This window comes from Oncorhynchus masou, unplaced genomic scaffold (assembly GCF_036934945.1).
Source record: "Oncorhynchus masou masou isolate Uvic2021 unplaced genomic scaffold, UVic_Omas_1.1 unplaced_scaffold_3291, whole genome shotgun sequence".
In the NCBI taxonomy this organism is placed as follows: domain Eukaryota; kingdom Metazoa; phylum Chordata; class Actinopteri; order Salmoniformes; family Salmonidae; genus Oncorhynchus; species Oncorhynchus masou.
The window spans coordinates 22,572-41,232 of record NW_027009704.1 but is presented as its reverse complement, the minus strand read 5'-3'; the positions used below and the strand labels follow the sequence as shown (position 1 = coordinate 41,232).

Here is an 18,661-nt window from a genome sequence, read left to right as displayed (position 1 = left end):
ACGACATCCTGTTTTTTTCGATCTGCACAAGAATATGTTCTTCATGTCAGACAGGTCCTTCAGCGCCTCCTGTTCCTGAAAGCGAGAAGTGTCACCGCTCTACCATCACCTTTCTGGGATATGTCATTGCTGAGGGCAATGTTCAGATGGATCCTGGAGAGGTGAAAGCAGTGGAGGATGAATGTCCAGGTGCAGTTTAACGATGTCTTAGTTTTTGCAAACTTCTACCGCCGTTTCATCCGGGACTACAGTGCCCTCTCAGTGTAACAGTATAACTGTAGAGTCCGTCCCCTGCGCCCATACCCGGGCGCGAACCAGAGACCCTCTGCACACATCATCAACAGTAACCCACGAAGCATCGTTAACCCATCTCCACAAAAGCCACAGCCCTTGCAGAGCAAGGGGAACCACTCTCAGAGCAAGTGACGTCACCGATTGAAACGCTATTTAGCGTTAGTTAGCTTAGTTAGCACCACAGCTAACTACTCACCTCTCTCTTAAGGATTGAAACGCTATTTAGCGCGCACCGCTAACTAAGCTAGCCGTTTCACATGTCACACTGGCACTGACCTCTCCCAAGGTACCGTTCAAGTGGTCTCCAGCTGTCGACAAAGCCTTTGTGGACCTGAATCATTGTTCACAACAGCACCCATCCTCGCGTCAATTTGTGGTGGAAAGAGGATGCCGGATGTTGGAGTGGGGCCATCCTGTCCCATCATCTCAATCCTGCCGGAGAGGACTACGATGTTGGCAACCGAGAACTCCTGGCGGTGAAGATGGAGTTGGGAAGAGCGGAGGCAAATCAAATCAAATCAAATGTATTTATATAGCCCTTTTTACATCAGCTGATACATCAAAGTGCTGTATAGAAACCCAGCCTAAAAACCCCAAACAGCATGCAATGCAGGTGTGAAAGCTTTTTCAGTGGCTAGGAAAAACTCCCTAGAAAGGCCAAAACCTAGGAAGAAACCTGAGAGGAACCAGGCTATGAGGGTGGCCCAGTCCTCTTCTGGCTGGTGCCGGGTGGAGATTATAACAGAACATGGCCAAGATGTTCAAATGTTCATAAATGACCAGCATGGTCAAATATATTAATCACAGTGAACAGATCAGGGTTCCATAGCCGCAGGCAGAACAGTTGAAACTGAGCAGCAGCACGGCCAGGTGGACTGGGGACAACAAGGAGTCATCATGCCAGGTAGTCCTGAGACATGGTCCTAGGGCTCAGGTCCTCCGAGAGAGAAAGAAAGAGAGAGAGAATTAGAGAGAGCATACTTAAATTCACACAGGACACCGGATAAGACAGGGAAATACTCCAGATATAACAGACTGACCCTAGCCCACCGACACATAAACTACTGCAGCATAAGTACTGGAGGCTGAGACAGGGAGGGTCAGGAGACACTGTGGCCCCATCCGATGATACCCCAGACAGGGCCAAACAGGCAGAATATAACCCACCCACTTTGCCAAATCACAGCCCCCACACCACTAGAGGGTATCTTAACCACCAACTTACCATCCTAAGACAAGGCTGAGTATAGCCCACGAAGATCTCCGCCGGCTGGCAAGGGGGGTGCCAACTTGGACAGGAAGAGCACGTCAGTGACTCAACCCACTCAAGTGATGCACCCCTCCTAGGGACTGACATGGAAGAGCCCCAGTAAGCCAGTGACTCAGCCCTGTAATAGGGTTAGAGGCAGAGAATCCCAGTGGAGAGAGGGGAACCGGCCAGGCAGAGACAGCAAGGGCGGTTCGTTGCTCCAGTGCCTTTCCGTTCACCTTCACACTCCTGGGCCAGACTACACTCAATCATAGGACCTACTGAAGAGATGAATCTTCAATAAAGGCTTAAAGTTTGAGACCGAGTCTCGTCTCTCACATGGGTAGGCGGACCATTCCATAAAAATTGAGCTATATAGAGAAAGCCCTGCCTCCAGCTGTTTGCTTAGAAATTCTAGGGACAATTAGGAGGCCTGCGTCTTTACGTGTAGGTATGTACGGCAGCACCAAATCGGAAAGATAGGTAGGAGGAAGCCCATGTAATGCTTTGTAGGTTAGCAGTAAAACCTTGAAATCAGCCCTTGCCTTAACAGGAAGCCAGTGTAGGGAGGCTAGCACTGGAGTAATATGATTTTAAAAAATGGTTCTAGTCAGGATTCTAGCAGCCATATTTAGCACTAACTGAAGTTTATTTAATGCTTTATCCGGGTAGCCGGAAAGTAGAGCATTGCTGTAAGGCACTGGCAGGAAGGAGTAGAACAGCCATTGCTGGTCTGGACCGACCATAAAAACCTGGAATATCTCTGTACAGCCAAGGGCCTCAACTCCAGGCAGGCCCGGTGGGCCCTCCTGTTCACCAGATTTAACTTCACCATTTCCTACCGCCCAGGGTCAAGGAATGTAAAGCCTGACACCCTCTCCCACCCTATCCAGTTTCTCTGCCACACCCTTGACCTCTGAAACCATTCTCCCTACCTCATGCCTTGCGGTCACTGTGGATTGGGGTATTGAGAACCTGGTCCGCGAGGCAAACGCTCCCCAACCTGGACCTGAAGGTGGCCCGGCTAACCGGCTGTTTGTCCCTAATCCAGTCCAGTCCCGGGTCCTGGAATGGGCTCATTGCTCCAGGCTGACCTGTCATCCAGGGTCCGTCGTACACTAGCCTTCTTTTGACAACGTTTCTGGTTGCCCACAATGGTCCCTGATGTCTCTGCCTTCGTCGCCACATGCACAGTGTGTGTTCTGAACAAGACTCCACGGCAGGCTCTTCTGGCCTCCTTCAGCCACTACCGGTCCCTCATCGTCCCTGGTCTCATACCTCTGGACTTTGTCATTGGGCTCCCTCCGTCTGATGGCAACACTGTCATTCTGACGGTAGTCGCCTTCCGGTTCTCAAGGCCGCCCATTTCATCCCTCTCCCCAAACTACCTTCTGTCAAGGAGCCGGCCCAGCAGCAGATCTTCTGGATCCATGGACTCCCGGTAGACATGGTCTCCGATCGGGATTCTCGTCTCAGTTCTGGAAGGCATTCTGCACCCTTATTAGGTCGTTGGCCAGCCTATCGGGGGGGTATGGCTTTCCACTCAGGATCTGCCCCTTCGGGTAGAGTCCCGCAAGCTGTCTCCCGGTTCATTGGTCCTTTTCCCATCTCCAGAGTCCTGAGTTCCACTGCTGTCCGTCTTGTGTTACCCAATACGCTCCGTATTCACCCTACCTTCCATGTGTCTAAGATTAGTCACAAGTAGGAAAATACACCACTGGTGAATGATAACATGCCAAATACAACAAACTCAGTCTGACTGGGCCTGTTTGAATCACGAGGTAGGAAAGAGTACACCACTGTGCATTATTTGTTTTGCATTTCAGACATGGAGAAATCTCTCTTAAAACAGATTCCATCATACAACTGATAGCATGAGGAAAAAAAAAATATTTTTCTAAAAGATTCAGCCAATTGTGGCTTAGGACATTCAACCACAGCATCTTTGTAGATTCTAAGCCTTCCAAAAAAGTGAAAATTACAGCAACACCCACAGACCACTGTCTTTGGTTTCTCAAAGGCAGGAAGCATGGAGCCCCAGTTCTTTGGCAGGGCTGGGTGAGGGGAGTGGAGCAGAGTGGTGCAGCTGTGCAGAGTGTGTATGAGTGTTTTAAGAAGAGGGGAGATTGGGGCCGAAGGGGGAGGCTGGTGCCATGAGGGGGAGGCTGGGACCATGAGGTGGAGGCTGGGACCATGAGGTGGAGGCTGGGACCGTGAGGGGGAGGCTGTGACCGTGAGGGGGAGGCTGGGACCGTGAAGGGGAGGCTGAGGCTGTGAGATGGAGGCTGGGGCCGTGAAGTGGAGGCTGGGGCTGGGAGGGAGGCTGGGTCCGTAAAGTGGAGGCTGGGGCCATGAGGGGGAGGCTGAGGCGGTGAGAGGGAGGCTGAGGCTGTGAGGTGGAGGCTGGGGCCGTGACGTGGAGGCTGCGGCTGGGAGGGGGAGGCTGGGGCCATGAGGGGAGGCTGAGGCTATGAGGTGGAGGCTGGGGCCGTGAAGTGGAGGCCGGGGCTGGGAGGGGGAGGCTGGGGCCGTGAAGTGGAGGCCGGGGCTGGGAGGGGGAGGCTGGGGCCGGAAAGTGGAGGCTGGGGCCGTGAGGTGGAGGCTGAGGCTGTGAGGTGGAGGCTGGGGCCGTGACGTGGAGGCTGCGGCTGGGAGGGGGAGGCTGGGGCCATGAGGGGGAGGCTGAGGCCATGAGGTGGAGGCTGGGGCCGTGAAGTGGAGGCCGGGGCTGGGAGGGGGAGGCTGGGGCCGTGAAGTGGAGACCGGGGCTGGGAGGGGAGGCTGGGGCCGGAAAGTGGAGGCTGGGGCCGTGAGGTGGAGGCTGGGGCATTGAGGTGGAGGCTGGGGCCATGAGGGGGAGACTGGGGCCGTGAGGGGGAGGGTGGGGCGTGAGAGGGAGGCTGGGGCCGTGAGGTGGAGGCTGGGGCGTGAGAGGGAGGCTGGGGCCGTGAGGGGGAGGCTGGGGCCGTGAGGTGGAGGCTGGGGCCGTGAGGTGGAGGCTGGGGCCATGAGGTGGAGGCTGGGGCGTGAGAGGGAGGCTGGGGCCGTGAGGGGGAGACTGGGGCCGTGAGGGGGAGGGTGGAGCCGTGAGGTGGAGGCTGGGGTAGGGAGGGGAGGCTGGGGCCGTGAGGTGGAGGCTGGGGCCATGAGGGGGAGACTGTGGCCGTGAGGGGGAGGGTGGAGCCATGAGGGGAGACTGGGGCTGTGAGGGGGAGCGTGGAGCCGTGAGGTGGAGGCTGGGGCAGGGAGGGGAGGCTGGGGCCGTGAGGTGGAGGCTGGGGCCGGGAGGGAAGAGGGAAGCCTGACAGAATAAATCACAACCAGTCCCTCCCAGTCACCCCTCCACACCCGTCGCCCCTTCCACCCCTCTGACCCATGGCAGCCCGTCTGGCTCTCTCTCTCTCTCTCTCTCCAATCTTTCCCAGCCTCCCTGCCTCCATCCTTCCCTCCTGGGGATAATGGATAATCTCTTTAAAATACGGTCACGCTTAGCAGCTGCTTTGTGGTTGTTCCTGTGGTCAGGAGGAATGAGGCCAGATTCAGTAGTCGAGAGTTTCCACTTGAGCCACTTCTATCCTCCAGAGAACAGAATGTGAAAGCCTGTATTATCAGCACACAATATGTTTATTCCCAAGAATCCCAGCCTTTCAATTGTATCTGTCTTTGTCACTAGTACTCCATCAGTGTCCATCAGCAGTCCATCAGTGTCCATCAATCAGCACTCCATCAGTCCTAGCAGGGAGGGGGGACAACCCTCAAAAAATGTTAACTTTCTTCTCATGCTTTCTGGAGCCTTATAAGAGACAAAGCTTTCTGTACCTGTCAATTTAACAGCCTAACGTTCCACACGACAATTATACTATAGCCTACACACATATTATTAACAGAGCACTATGACTCACAGATGATATGTATTTATTGACCACAATCACTGGGCAATGTGGGCAATAACAACACCTGATACATAACACCTACATGTGTCATGTTTCCTATGGATTATGACAGCAGAAATGTAAGTCTTTGATGGAGAATGAAGAGGCATAGAAAAAAAACAATCCATACAGATAAGAGATTCCTGTGACAGACTAGACACAAATTGAATGTTCAGTTGAAAGTGACAACGTCAATCTCTCTGCATGGTCACCCACTCTTTCACTATTACATCACTATTTAACATTCCCGTAAGAGGCTAAGAAAACAGGAAAGGCCGGGTAGGGCCACTTTCCGTGGTAGAGGGGAGAACAGCCAACAGTCAAAGCAGGGTAGGGCCACTTTCCGTGGTAGAGGGGAGAACAGCCAACAGTCAAAGCAGGGTAGGGCCACTTTCCATGGTAGAGGGAAGAACAGCCAACAGTCAAAGCAGGGTAGGGCCACTTTCCATGGTAGAGGGGAGAACAGCCAACAGTCAAAGCAGGGTAGGGCCACTTTCCATGGTAGAGGGAAGAACAGCCAACAGTCAAAGCAGGGTAGGGCCACTTTCCATGGTAGAGGGGAGAACAGCCAACAGTCAAAGCAGGGTAGGGCCACTTTCCGTGGTAGAGGGGAGAACAGCCAACATACTCAATAATCTAAAGCTTAATTGTCCATTTAGGGTCTAATTGATCTCAGAAGACATAACCAAATGGTGTTAGATCTACCACTCTGTCCTGATAGAAATAACCAGGGTGGTACGTCAAGCAGAAATTAGTTCTTGACTTCCATGAAAACAGGATTTTATCAGGAACACAATATAGTATAGCAGTATAGCATACCAGCAGTATAGCATACCAGCAGTATAGCATACTGATAGCATACCAGCAGTATAGCATACTGATAGCATACCAGCAGTATAGCATACTGATAGCATACCAGCAGTATAGCATACCAGCAGTATAGCATACCAGCAGTATAGCATACTGATAGCATACCAGCAGTTTAGTATACCAATAGCATACCAGCAGTATAGTATACCAGCAGTATAGCATACCAGCAGTATAGCATACCAGCAGTATAGCATACTGATAGCATACCAGCAGTATAGCATACCAGCAGTATAGCATACCAGCAGTATAGCATACTGATAGCATACCAGCAGTATAGCATACTGATAGCATACCAGCAGTATAGCATACCAGCAGTATAGCATACTGATAGCATACCAGCAGTTTAGTATACCAATAGCATACCAGCAGTATAGCATACTGAGAGCATACCAGCAGTATAGCATACTGATAGCATACCAGCAGTATAGCATACTGATAGCATACCAGCAGTATAGCATACTGATAGCATACCAGCAGTATAGCATACTGATAGCATACCAGCAGTATAGCATACCAGCAGTATAGTATACAAATAGCATACCAGCAGTTTAGTATACAAATAGCATACCAGCAGTATAGCATACTGATAGCATACCAGCAGTATAGCATACTGATAGCATACCAGCAGTATAGCATACCAGCAGTATAGTATACAAATAGAATACCAGCAGTATAGCATACCAGCAGTATAGCATACAAATAGAATACCAGCAGTATAGTATACCAGCAGTATAGCATACCAGCAGTATAGCATACCAGCAGTATAGTATACAAATAGAATACCAGCAGTATAGTATACCAGCAGTATAGCATACCAGCAGTATAGCATACCAGCAGTATAGCATACTGATAGCATACCAGCAGTATAGCATACTGATAGCATACCAGCAGTATAGTATACCAGCAGTATAGTATACCAATAGCATACTAGCAGTATAGCATACTGATAGCATACCAGCAGTATAGTATACCAATAGCATACCAGCAGTATAGCATACCAGCAGTATTGTGTACTATAGCATACCAGCAGTATAGCATACCAGCAGTAGAGTATACCAATAGCATACCAGCAGTATAGTATACCAATAGCATACCAACAGTATAGCATACCAGCAGTATAGTATACAATAGCATACCAGCAGTATAGCATACCAATAGCATACCAGCAGTATAGCATACCAGCAGTATAGTATACCAGCAGTATAGTATACCAATAGCATACCAGCAGCATAGTATACCAAAAGCATACCAGCAGTATAGCATACCAACAGTATAGCATACCAGCAGTATAGCATACCAGCAGTATAGTATACAATAGCATACCAGCAATATAGTATACCAGCAGTATAGTATACAATAGCATACCAGCAGTATAGCATACCAATAGCATACCAGCAGTATAGCATACCAGCAGTATAGCACGCTAAAATAACATACCAGCAGTATAGCATACCAGCAGTATAGCATACCAATAGCATACCAGCAGTATAGCATACCAGCAGTAGAACATACCAATAGCATACCAGCAGTATAGCATACCAGCAGTATATCATACCAAAAGCATACCAGCAGTATAGAATACCAGCAGTATAGCAGCAGTATAGTATACCAATAGCATACCAGCAGTATAGTATACCAGCAGTATACCAGCAGTATAGTATACCGATAGCATACCAGCAGTATAGAATACCGATAGCATACCAGCAGTATAGTATACCGATAGCATAAGAGCAGTACAGCATACCAGCAGTATAGTAAACAGTAGCATACCAGCAGTATAGCATACCAGCAGTATAGCATACCAATAGCATACCAGCAGTATAGAATACTGATAGCATACCAGCAGTATAGTATACCGATAGCATATCAGCAGTACAGCATACCAGCAGTATAGTAAACAGTAGCATACCAGCAGTATAGCATACCAGCAGTATAGCATACCAATAGCATACCAGCAGCATAGCATACAAGCAGTATAGCATACCAGCAGTATAGTATACCAATAGCATACCAGCAGTACAGCATACCAATAGCATACCTGCAGTATAGCATACTAGCAGTATAGCATACCAATAGCATACCAGTAGTATAGCATACAAGCAGTATAGCATACCAGTAGTATAGTATACCAATAGCATATCAGCAGTACAGCATACCAATAGTATACCAGCAGTATAGCATACCCGCAGTATAGTATACCAATAGCATACCAGCAGTATAGTATACCAATAGCATACCAGCAGTATAGCATACCAGCAGTATAGTATACAATAGCATACCAGCAGTATAGCATATCAGCAGTATAGCATACCAATAGCATACCAGCAGTATAGCATACCAGCAGTATTGTGTACTATAGCATACCAGCAGTATAGCATACCAGCAGTATAGTATACCAATAGCATACCAGCAGTATAGTATACCAATAGCATACCAGCAGTATAGCATACCAGCAGTATAGCATAACAATAGCATACCAGCAGTATAGTATACCAGCAGTATAGTATACCAATAGCATACCAGCAGTATAGTATACCAGCAGTATAGCATACCAATTGCATACCAGCATTATAGCACACCAGAAGTATAGCATAACAGCAGTATGGCATACCAGCAGTATAGCATATCAATAGCATACAAGCAGTATAGCTTACCAATAGCATACCAGCAGTATGGCATACCAGCAGTATAGCATATCAATAGCATACAAGCAGTATAGCTTACCAATAGCATACCAGCAGTATGGCATACCAGCAGTAAAGCGTACCAATAGCATACCAGCAGTATAGCATACCAATAGCATACCAGCAGTATAGCATACCAATAGCATACCAGCAGTATAGCATACCAATAACATACGAGCAGTATAGTATACCAGCAGTATAGCATATCAATAGCATACCAGCAGTATAGTATACCAGCAGTATAGCATACCAATAGCATACCAGCAGTATAGCATACCAATAGCATACCAGCAGTTTAGCATACCAATAGCATACCAGCTGTATAGCATACCAATAACATACCAGCAGTATAGTATACCAGCAGTATAGCATATCAATAGCATACCAGCAGTATAGTATACCAGCAGTATAGCATATCAATAGCATACTAGCAGTATAGCATACCAATAGCATACCAGCAGTATAGCATATCAATAGCATACCAGCAGTATAGCATACCAATAGCATACCAGCAGTATAGCATACCAATAGCATACCAGCAGTATAGCATACCTATAATATACCAGCAGTATAGCATACCAATAGCATACCAGCAGTATAGCATACCAATAACATACCAGCAGTATAGCATACCAATAACATACCAGCAGTATAGTATACCAGCAGTATAGCATAGCAGCAGTATAGCATAGCAGCAGTATAGTATACCAGCAGTCTAGCATAGCAGCAGTATAGCATAGCAGCAGTATAGCATACCAGCAGTATAGTATACCAGCAGTATAGCATAGCAGCAGTATAGCATAGCAGCAGTATAGCATAGCAGCAGTATAGTATACCAGCAGTATAGCATAGCAGCAGTATAGCATAGCAGCAATATAGCATACCAGCAGTATAGTATACCAGCAGTATAGCATACCAGCAGTATAGCATACCAGCAGTATAGCATACCAGCAGTATAGCATAGCAGCAGTATAGCATAGCAGCAGTATAGTATACCAGCAGTATAGCATAGCAGCAGTATAGCATAGCAGCAGTATAGCATAGCAGCAGTATAGTATACCAGCAGTATAGCATAGCAGCAGTATAGCATAGCAGCAGTATAGCAGCAGTATAGCATAGCAGCAGTATAGCATAGCAGCAGTATAGCATAGCAGCAGTATAGCATAGCAGCAGGCCACTGGGAACACCTCAGACCATCACCAGCTGCACAGAAAAAAAACATCACACAAAGAGCTCTTCGATTTGCCCTTCTTTTAGACTCCTTGATCGCACGAAGATACATTTAAAAGCCATACTAAAAAAAATGGTCAACTGTCATTTGGATGAAGTCATTTTCAAGCAAGACGCCTATACAGTAAACCGTCTCACAACACCATTTTCCTCATGGCATGCCAGTCAGAGCACAGGTGAGATTTAAATGTTAGGTTTTTATTATGCGCAGTAACATGACATTGTTTTGTTTTTTTAAAGCCTGTGATTCAAACTGATGTTGTCTGTTTCATGATTGAAGTAGAATCAATGGTAAGACTCCGGGATAACATAAGGAAGGGTATAAAACATAGACCTCATTATACAGTAAGGCTGAATAGCTACATTAGAAACACAGACAGCCAAGCCATACATAATTTAGGATCACTAAGCACAGCATAGCCCAGGCATAATTTGGGATCACTAAGCACAGCATAGCCCAGGCATAATTTAGGATCACTAAGCACAGCATAGCCCAGGCATAATTTGGGATCACTAAGCACAGCATAGCCCAGGCATAATTTGGGATCACTGAGAACAGCATAGCCCAGGCATAATTTAGGATCACTAAGCACAGCATAGCCCAGGCATAATTTAGGATCACTAAGCACAGCATAGCCCAGGCATAATTTGGGATCACTAAGCACAGCATAGCCCAGGCATAATTTGGGATCACTGAGAACAGCATAGCCCAGGCATAATTTAGGATCACTAAGAACAGCATAGCCCAGGTATTATTTAGGATCACTAAGCACAGCATAGCCCAGGCATAATTTAGGATCACTAAGCACAGCATAGCCCAGGTATTATTTAGGATCACTAAGCACAGCATAGCCCAGGCATAATTTAGGATCACTAAGCACAGCATAGCCCAGGTATTATTTAGGATCACTAAGCACAGCATAGCCCAGGCATAATTTAGGATCATTAAGCACAGCATAGCCCAGGCATAATTTAGGATCATTAAGCACAGCATAGCCCAGGCATAATTTAGCTAAGGATCACTTTTCATCTCTCCCCTGAGCTCTCCTCTCTTTTCCCCATCTGTCCTCTCTTACTGAGGAATGTAGAGATGTTTTCCTTAGAAGTGTTTCCAAATAACACCATTACAAGCTAGGAAGAAAGACACGGGTCACAGACAATTTGGAAAGTAAATAGAGAGAGAGAGAGATAGAGAGAGAGAGAGTTGGAGTAGAGAGAGAGAGAGAGAGAGAGAGAGAGTTGGAGTAGAGAGAGAGAAAAATAGAGCGAGATAAGAGACTAGGAACAGAGTAACCTTTCAATCTCAATGAACTTTCCAGGTGTTTATTGGGCTAAAGAGTCATAGTCATATGACACACACACACACACACACACACACACACACACACACACACACACACACACACACACACACACACACACACACACACACACACACACACACTGAGTAACATATATTCCTTTACATAGATAGTAACAAATTAAATTGTTTTTAACATTTATATTATACATTGAGATAATCTGCCTTGAGGCGACTCAACCTTGAGCCTTGACTGCGAACAATGAGAGACAACAGTTCATGTTTATCTTTGAGTCCCAATGAAATGTCCGTTGTCTCCTGAGTGCGTCCTTAACTTCATAGATAGGCTTCAGAACATAGTCATTGAGCTGGTTCTCCCCTCTCAGATCGTTGTCTTGACTCTGTTTAAACTTGACCTCCAACTCCAGGAGAGATTTCTCCACGCTTGTAAAAGCCTCAGAGATCTGAGTGATCTCCCTGTGAGAAACTTCTCATAGCTATCCTCTCCGTCCAGGTCGTGTGAAATACTCATGCCGATGCTTTCCAACAACCTTGCGGCGTCTTCAATTTGGTGCTTCACGATGATAAAGTCTTCACGTACCACTGAATCGCTGTCTTCATCGTGATGGACACCACACGCACGTCGGTCTGCGAATTTAAAAAGCATTTGACATTGCTCGGGGTCATCATTATCCTCATAATCTCCGTCCGGTACGAAGAAGTGATGAAAAGTCCCGTTGGACATTTCCGGTTTTAACGGTCCGGTATAAACTGCCCAGTAAAGCGCCAAAGAAGACATTAAAAGTAGCAGCATCAGTGGAATAGAAGCCATTATATCCTATTTTTATTTAATTTCAGCACGGTCACGGTTTAGTTTGACGCTGTCCTCTGAGAGGCGCAAAACATGTGTAGCCTATTGACCGACTGCGCATTGAGCGCACCAACCCACCGCACCGTGGCGCGCAGCCCTGCCCACTGCATTCCGACTCAAGTTACAGTTCTCCCGTCACTAATAAAAGACACAGACAGTCATAACCAGACCCCAGACAATCGTCCCATAAATATTTGAAATGGATATAGCCAGCGTATACATTATTATTGTAAATTGATGTAGACAAAGAGGTGCAGAAAAAAGTAGTCAGAAGAAGGTGTTTTATGGCAAGGATCAAATTAATATTATAAACCGGGTGGTCAGAGCCCTGAATGCTGATTGGCTGGGTGGTTTGGACCCTGAATGCTGATTGGCTGGATGGTTTGAGCCCTGAATGCTGATTGGCTGAGTGGTTTGGACCCTGAATGCTGATTGGCTGGGTGGTTTGAGCCCTGAATGCTGATTGGCTGACAGCCGTGGTATATCAGACCATAAACATGTTTTTACTGCTATAATTACCTTGATAACCAGTTCATAATAGCAATAAGGCACCTCGGGGGTTTGTGGTATATGGCCAATATACCATGGCTAAGGGCTGTGTCCAGGCACTCCGCATTGCGTCGTGCATAAGAACAGCCCTTAGTTGTGGTATATTGGCCATTTAGCACACCCCCTCGTGCCTTATTGCTTAGACTTTGGTTGAAGCTCAATGTTAAATTCAAATCTCACCTACCATCATATCCAGTGGTGATTTTAGCATGTAAATCTTGGTGGGGCAAACACTAAATGATTTTAGCATGTAAATCTTGGTGGGGCAAACACATAATGATTTTAGATGAATGCCAGCAAAGCCACTACACAACACAACCCTGAACAATACATTAATTGCACTATAACGGTGACATACGGTGCCCACAAACTGTTAGGGCCGACATAAAGCTGTCTCAACAGCAGAGCTTTGTTTTCAGCACCATGCAGTGAATCCTTACCACCACTACACCTGGTTATCAGTGGAGCTTTGTCTGGCAGCACCATGGAGTGAATCCTTACCACCACTACACCTGGTTATCAGCGGAGCCTTGTCTGGCAGCACCATGGAGTGACTCCTTACCACCACTACACCTGGTTATCAGCGGAGCCTTGTCTGGCAGCACCATGGAGTGACTCCTTACCACCACTACACCTGGTTATCAGCGGAGCCTTGTCTGGCAGCACCATGCAGTGAATCCTTACCACCACTACACCTGGTTATCAGCAGAGCCTTGTCTGGCAGCACCATGGAGTGACTCCTTACCACCACTACACCTGGTTATCAGCGGAGCCTTGTCTCAACCTTTAAGTCTTTACTGAAGACTCATCTCTTCAGTGGGTCATATGATTGAGTGTAGTCTGGCCCAGGAGTGGGAAGGTGAACGGAAAGGCTCTGGAGCAACGAACCACCCTTGCTGTCTCTGCCTGGCCGGTTCCCCTCTTTCCACTGGGATTCTCTGCCTCTAACCCTGTTACAGGGGCTGAGTCACTGGCTTGCTGGGGCTCTCTCATGCCGTCCCTGGAGGGGGTGCGTCACCTGAGTGGGTTGATTCACTGATGTGGTCATCCTGTCTGGGTTGGCGCCCCCCCCCTTGGGTTGTGCCGTGGCGGAGATCTTTGCGGGCTATACTCAGCTTTGTCTCAGGATGGTAAGTTGGTGGTTGAAGATATCCCTCCAGTGGTGTGGGGGCTGTGCTTTGGCAAAGTGGGTGGGGTTATATCCTTCATGTTTGGCCCTGTCCGGGGGTGTCCTCGGGTGGGGCCACAGTGTCTCCTGACCCCTCCTGTCTCAGCCTCCAGTATTTATGCTGCAGTAGTTTATGTGTCGGGGGCTGGGGTCAGTTTGTTATATCTGGAGTACTTCTCCTGTCCAATTCGGTGTCCTGTGTGAATCTAAGTGTGCGTTCTCTAATTCTCTCCTTCTCTCTCTCGGAGGACCTGAGCCCTAGGACCATGCCCCAGGACTACCTGACATGATGACTCCTTGCTGTCCCCAGTCCACCTGGCCGTGCTGCTGCTCCAGTTTCAACTGACCTGAGCCCTAGGACCATGCCCCAGGACTACTTGACATGATGACTCCTTGCTGTCCCCAGTCCACCTGGCCGTGCTGCTGCTCCAGTTTCAACTGTTCTGCCTTATTATTATTCGACCATGCTGGTCATTTATGAACATTTGAACATCTTGGCCATGTTCTGTTATAATCTCTACCCGGCACAGCCAGAAGAGGACTGGCCACCCCACATAGCCTGGTTCCTCTCTAGGTTTCTTCCTAGGTTTTGGCTTTTCTAGGGAGTTTTTCCTAGCCACCGTGCTTCTACACCTGCATTGCTTGCTGTTTGGGGTTTTAGGCTGGGTTTCTGTACAGCACTTTGAGATATCAGCTGATGTACGAAGGGCTATATAAATAAATTTGATTTGATTTGATTTGTCTGGCAGCACCATGGAGTGACTCCTTACCACCACTACACCTGGTTATCAGAGGAGCCTTGTCTGGCAGCACCATGGAGTGACTCCTTACCACCACTACACCTGGTTATCAGAGGAGCCTTGTCTGGCAGCACCATGGAGTGACTCCTTACCACCACTACACCTGGTTATCAGCGGAGCCTTGTCTGGCAGCACCATGGAGTGAATCCTTACCACCACTACACCTGGTTATCAGCGGAGCCTTGTCTGGCAGCACCATGGAGTGACTCCTTACCACCACTACACCTGGTTATCAGTGGAGTCTTGTCTGGCAGCACCATGGAGTGACTCCTTACCACCACTACACCTGGTTATCAGCGGAGCCTTGTCTGGCAGCACCATGGAGTGACTCCTTACCACCACTACACCTGGTTATCAGCGGGGCCTTGTCTGGCAGCACCATGCAGTGAATCCTTACCACCACTACACCTGGTTATCAGCGGAGCCTTGTCTGGCAGCACCATGGAGTGACTCCTTACCACCACTACACCTGGTTATCAGCGGAGCCTTGTCTGGCAGCACCATGGAGTGACTCCTTACCACCACTACACCTGGTTATCAGCGGAGCCTTGTCTGGCAGCACCATGGAGTGACTCCTTACCACCACTACACCTGGTTATCACCGGAGCCTTGTCTGGCAGCACCATGGAGTGAATCCTTACCACCACTACACCTGGTTATCAGTGGATCCTTGTCTGGCAGCACCATGGAGTGACTCCTTACCACCACTACACCTGGTTATCACCGGAGCCTTGTCTGGCAGCACCATGGAGTGACTCCTTACCACCACTACACCTGGTTATCAGCGGAGCCTTGTCTGGCAGCACCATGCAGTGAATCCTTACCACCACTACACCTGGTTATCAGTGGGGCCTTGTCTGGCAGCACCATGGAGTGACTCCTTACCACCACTACACCTGGTTATCAGCGGAGCCTTGTCTGGCAGCACCATGGAGTGACTCCTTACCACCACTACACCTGGTTATCAGCGGAGCCTTGTCTGGCAGCACCATGCAGTGAATCCTTACCACCACTACACCTGGTTATCAGCGGAGCCTTGTCTGGCAGCACCATGGAGTGACTCCTTACCACCACTACACCTGGTTATCAGCGGAGCCTTGTCTGGCAGCACCATGGAGTGACTCCTTACCACCACTACACCTGGTTATCAGCGGAGCCTTGTCTGGCAGCACCATGCAGTGAATCCTTACCACCACTACACCTGGTTATCAGCGGAGCCTTGTCTGGCAGCACCATGGAGTGACTCCTTACCACCACTACACCTGGTTATCAGCGGAGCCTTGTCTGGCAGCACCATGGAGTGAATCCTTACCACCACTACACCTGGTTATCAGCGGAGCCTTGTCTGGCAGCACCATGGAGTGAATCCTTACCACCACTACACCTGGTTATCAGCGGAACCTTGTCTGGCAGCACCATGGAGTGAATCCTTACCACCACTACACCTGGTTATCAGCGGAACCTTGTCTGGCAGCACCATGCAGTGAATCCTTACCACCACTACACCTGGTTATCAGCGGAGCCTTGTCTGGCAGCACCATGGAGTGACTCCTTACCACCACTACACCTGGTTATCAGCGGAGCCTTGTCTGGCAGCACCATGGAGTGAATCCTTACCACCACTACACCTGGTTATAAGTGGGGCCTTGTCTGGCAGCACCATGCAGTGAATCCTTACCACCACTACACCTGGTTATCAGTGGGGCCTTGTCTGGCAGCACCATGGAGTGACTCCTTACCACCACTACACCTGGTTATCAGAGGAGCCTTATCTGGCAGCACTATGCAGTGACTCCTTACCACCACTACACCTGGTTATCAGTGGAGTCTTGTCTGGCAGCACCATGCAGTGAATCCTTACCACCACTACACCTGGTTATCACTGGAGCCTTGTCTGGCAGCACCATGGAGTGACTCCTTACCACCACTACACCTGGTTATCAGTGGGGCCTTGTCTGGCAGCACCATGGAGTGACTCCTTACCACCACTACACCTGGTTATCAGCGGAGCCTTGTCTGGCAGCACCATGGAGTGACTCCTTACCACCACTACACCTGGTTATCAGTGGGGCCTTGTCTGGCAGCACCATGGAGTGACTCCTTACCACCACTACACCTGGTTATCAGCGGAGCCTTGTCTGGCAGCACCATGGAGTGACTCCTTACCACCACTACACCTGGTTATCACCGGAGCCTTGTCTGGCAGCACCATGGAGTGACTCCTTACCACCACTGCACCTGGTTATCAGTGGGGCCTTGTCTGGCAGCACCATGGAGTGAATCCTTACCACCACTACACCTGGTTATCAGTGGATCCTTGTCTGGCAGCACCATGCAGTGAATCCTTACCACCACTACACCTGGTTATCAGCGGAACCTTGTCTGGCAGCACCATGCAGTGAATCCTTACCACCACTACACCTGGTTATCAGCGGAGCCTTGTCTGGCAGCACCATGGAGTGACTCCTTACCACCACTACACCTGGTTATCAGCGGAGCCTTGTCTGGCAGCACCATGGAGTGAATCCTTACCACCACTACACCTGGTTATCAGTGGGGCCTTGTCTGGCAGCACCATGCAGTGAATCCTTACCACCACTACACCTGGTTATCAGCGGGGCCTTGTCTGGCAGCACCATGCAGTGAATCCTTACCACCACTACACCTGGTTATCAGCGGAGCCTTGTCTGGCAGCACCATGGAGTGACTCCTTACCACCACTACACCTGGTTATCAGCGGAGCCTTGTCTGGCAGCACCATGGAGTGACTCCTTACCACCACTACACCTGGTTATCAGCGGAGCCTTGTCTGGCAGCACCATGGAGTGACTCCTTACCACCACTACACCTGGTTATCACCGGAGCCTTGTCTGGCAGCACCATGGAGTGAATCCTTACCACCACTACACCTGGTTATCAGTGGATCCTTGTCTGGCAGCACCATGGAGTGACTCCTTACCACCACTACACCTGGTTATCACCGGAGCCTTGTCTGGCAGCACCATGGAGTGACTCCTTACCACCACTACACCTGGTTATCAGCGGAGCCTTGTCTGGCAGCACCATGCAGTGAATCCTTACCACCACTACACCTGGTTATCAGTGGGGCCTTGTCTGGCAGCACCATGGAGTGACTCCTTACCACCACTACACCTGGTTATCAGCGGAGCCTTGTCTGGCAGCACCATGGAGTGACTCCTTACCACCACTACACCTGGTTATCAGCGGAGCCTTGTCTGGCAGCACCATGCAGTGAATCCTTACCACCACTACACCTGGTTATCAGCGGAGCCTTGTCTGGCAGCACCATGGAGTGACTCCTTACCACCACTACACCTGGTTATCAGCGGAGCCTTGTCTGGCAGCACCATGGAGTGACTCCTTACCACCACTACACCTGGTTATCAGCGGAGCCTTGTCTGGCAGCACCATGCAGTGAATCCTTACCACCACTACACCTGGTTATCAGCGGAGCCTTGTCTGGCAGCACCATGGAGTGACTCCTTACCACCACTACACCTGGTTATCAGCGGAGCCTTGTCTGGCAGCACCATGGAGTGAATCCTTACCACCACTACACCTGGTTATCAGCGGAGCCTTGTCTGGCAGCACCATGGAGTGAATCCTTACCACCACTACACCTGGTTATCAGCGGAACCTTGTCTGGCAGCACCATGGAGTGAATCCTTACCACCACTACACCTGGTTATCAGC

The 18,661-nt window shown here is 49.0% G+C and overlaps 1 pseudogene; it reads right to left on the bottom strand.

Annotated features, from left to right (window-relative positions):
* Positions 1 to 11,616: 11,616 nt before the first annotated feature.
* LOC135534360 (fin bud initiation factor-like) lies at positions 11,617 to 12,531 on the bottom strand (annotated as a pseudogene).
* Positions 12,532 to 18,661: the final 6,130 nt, after the last annotated feature.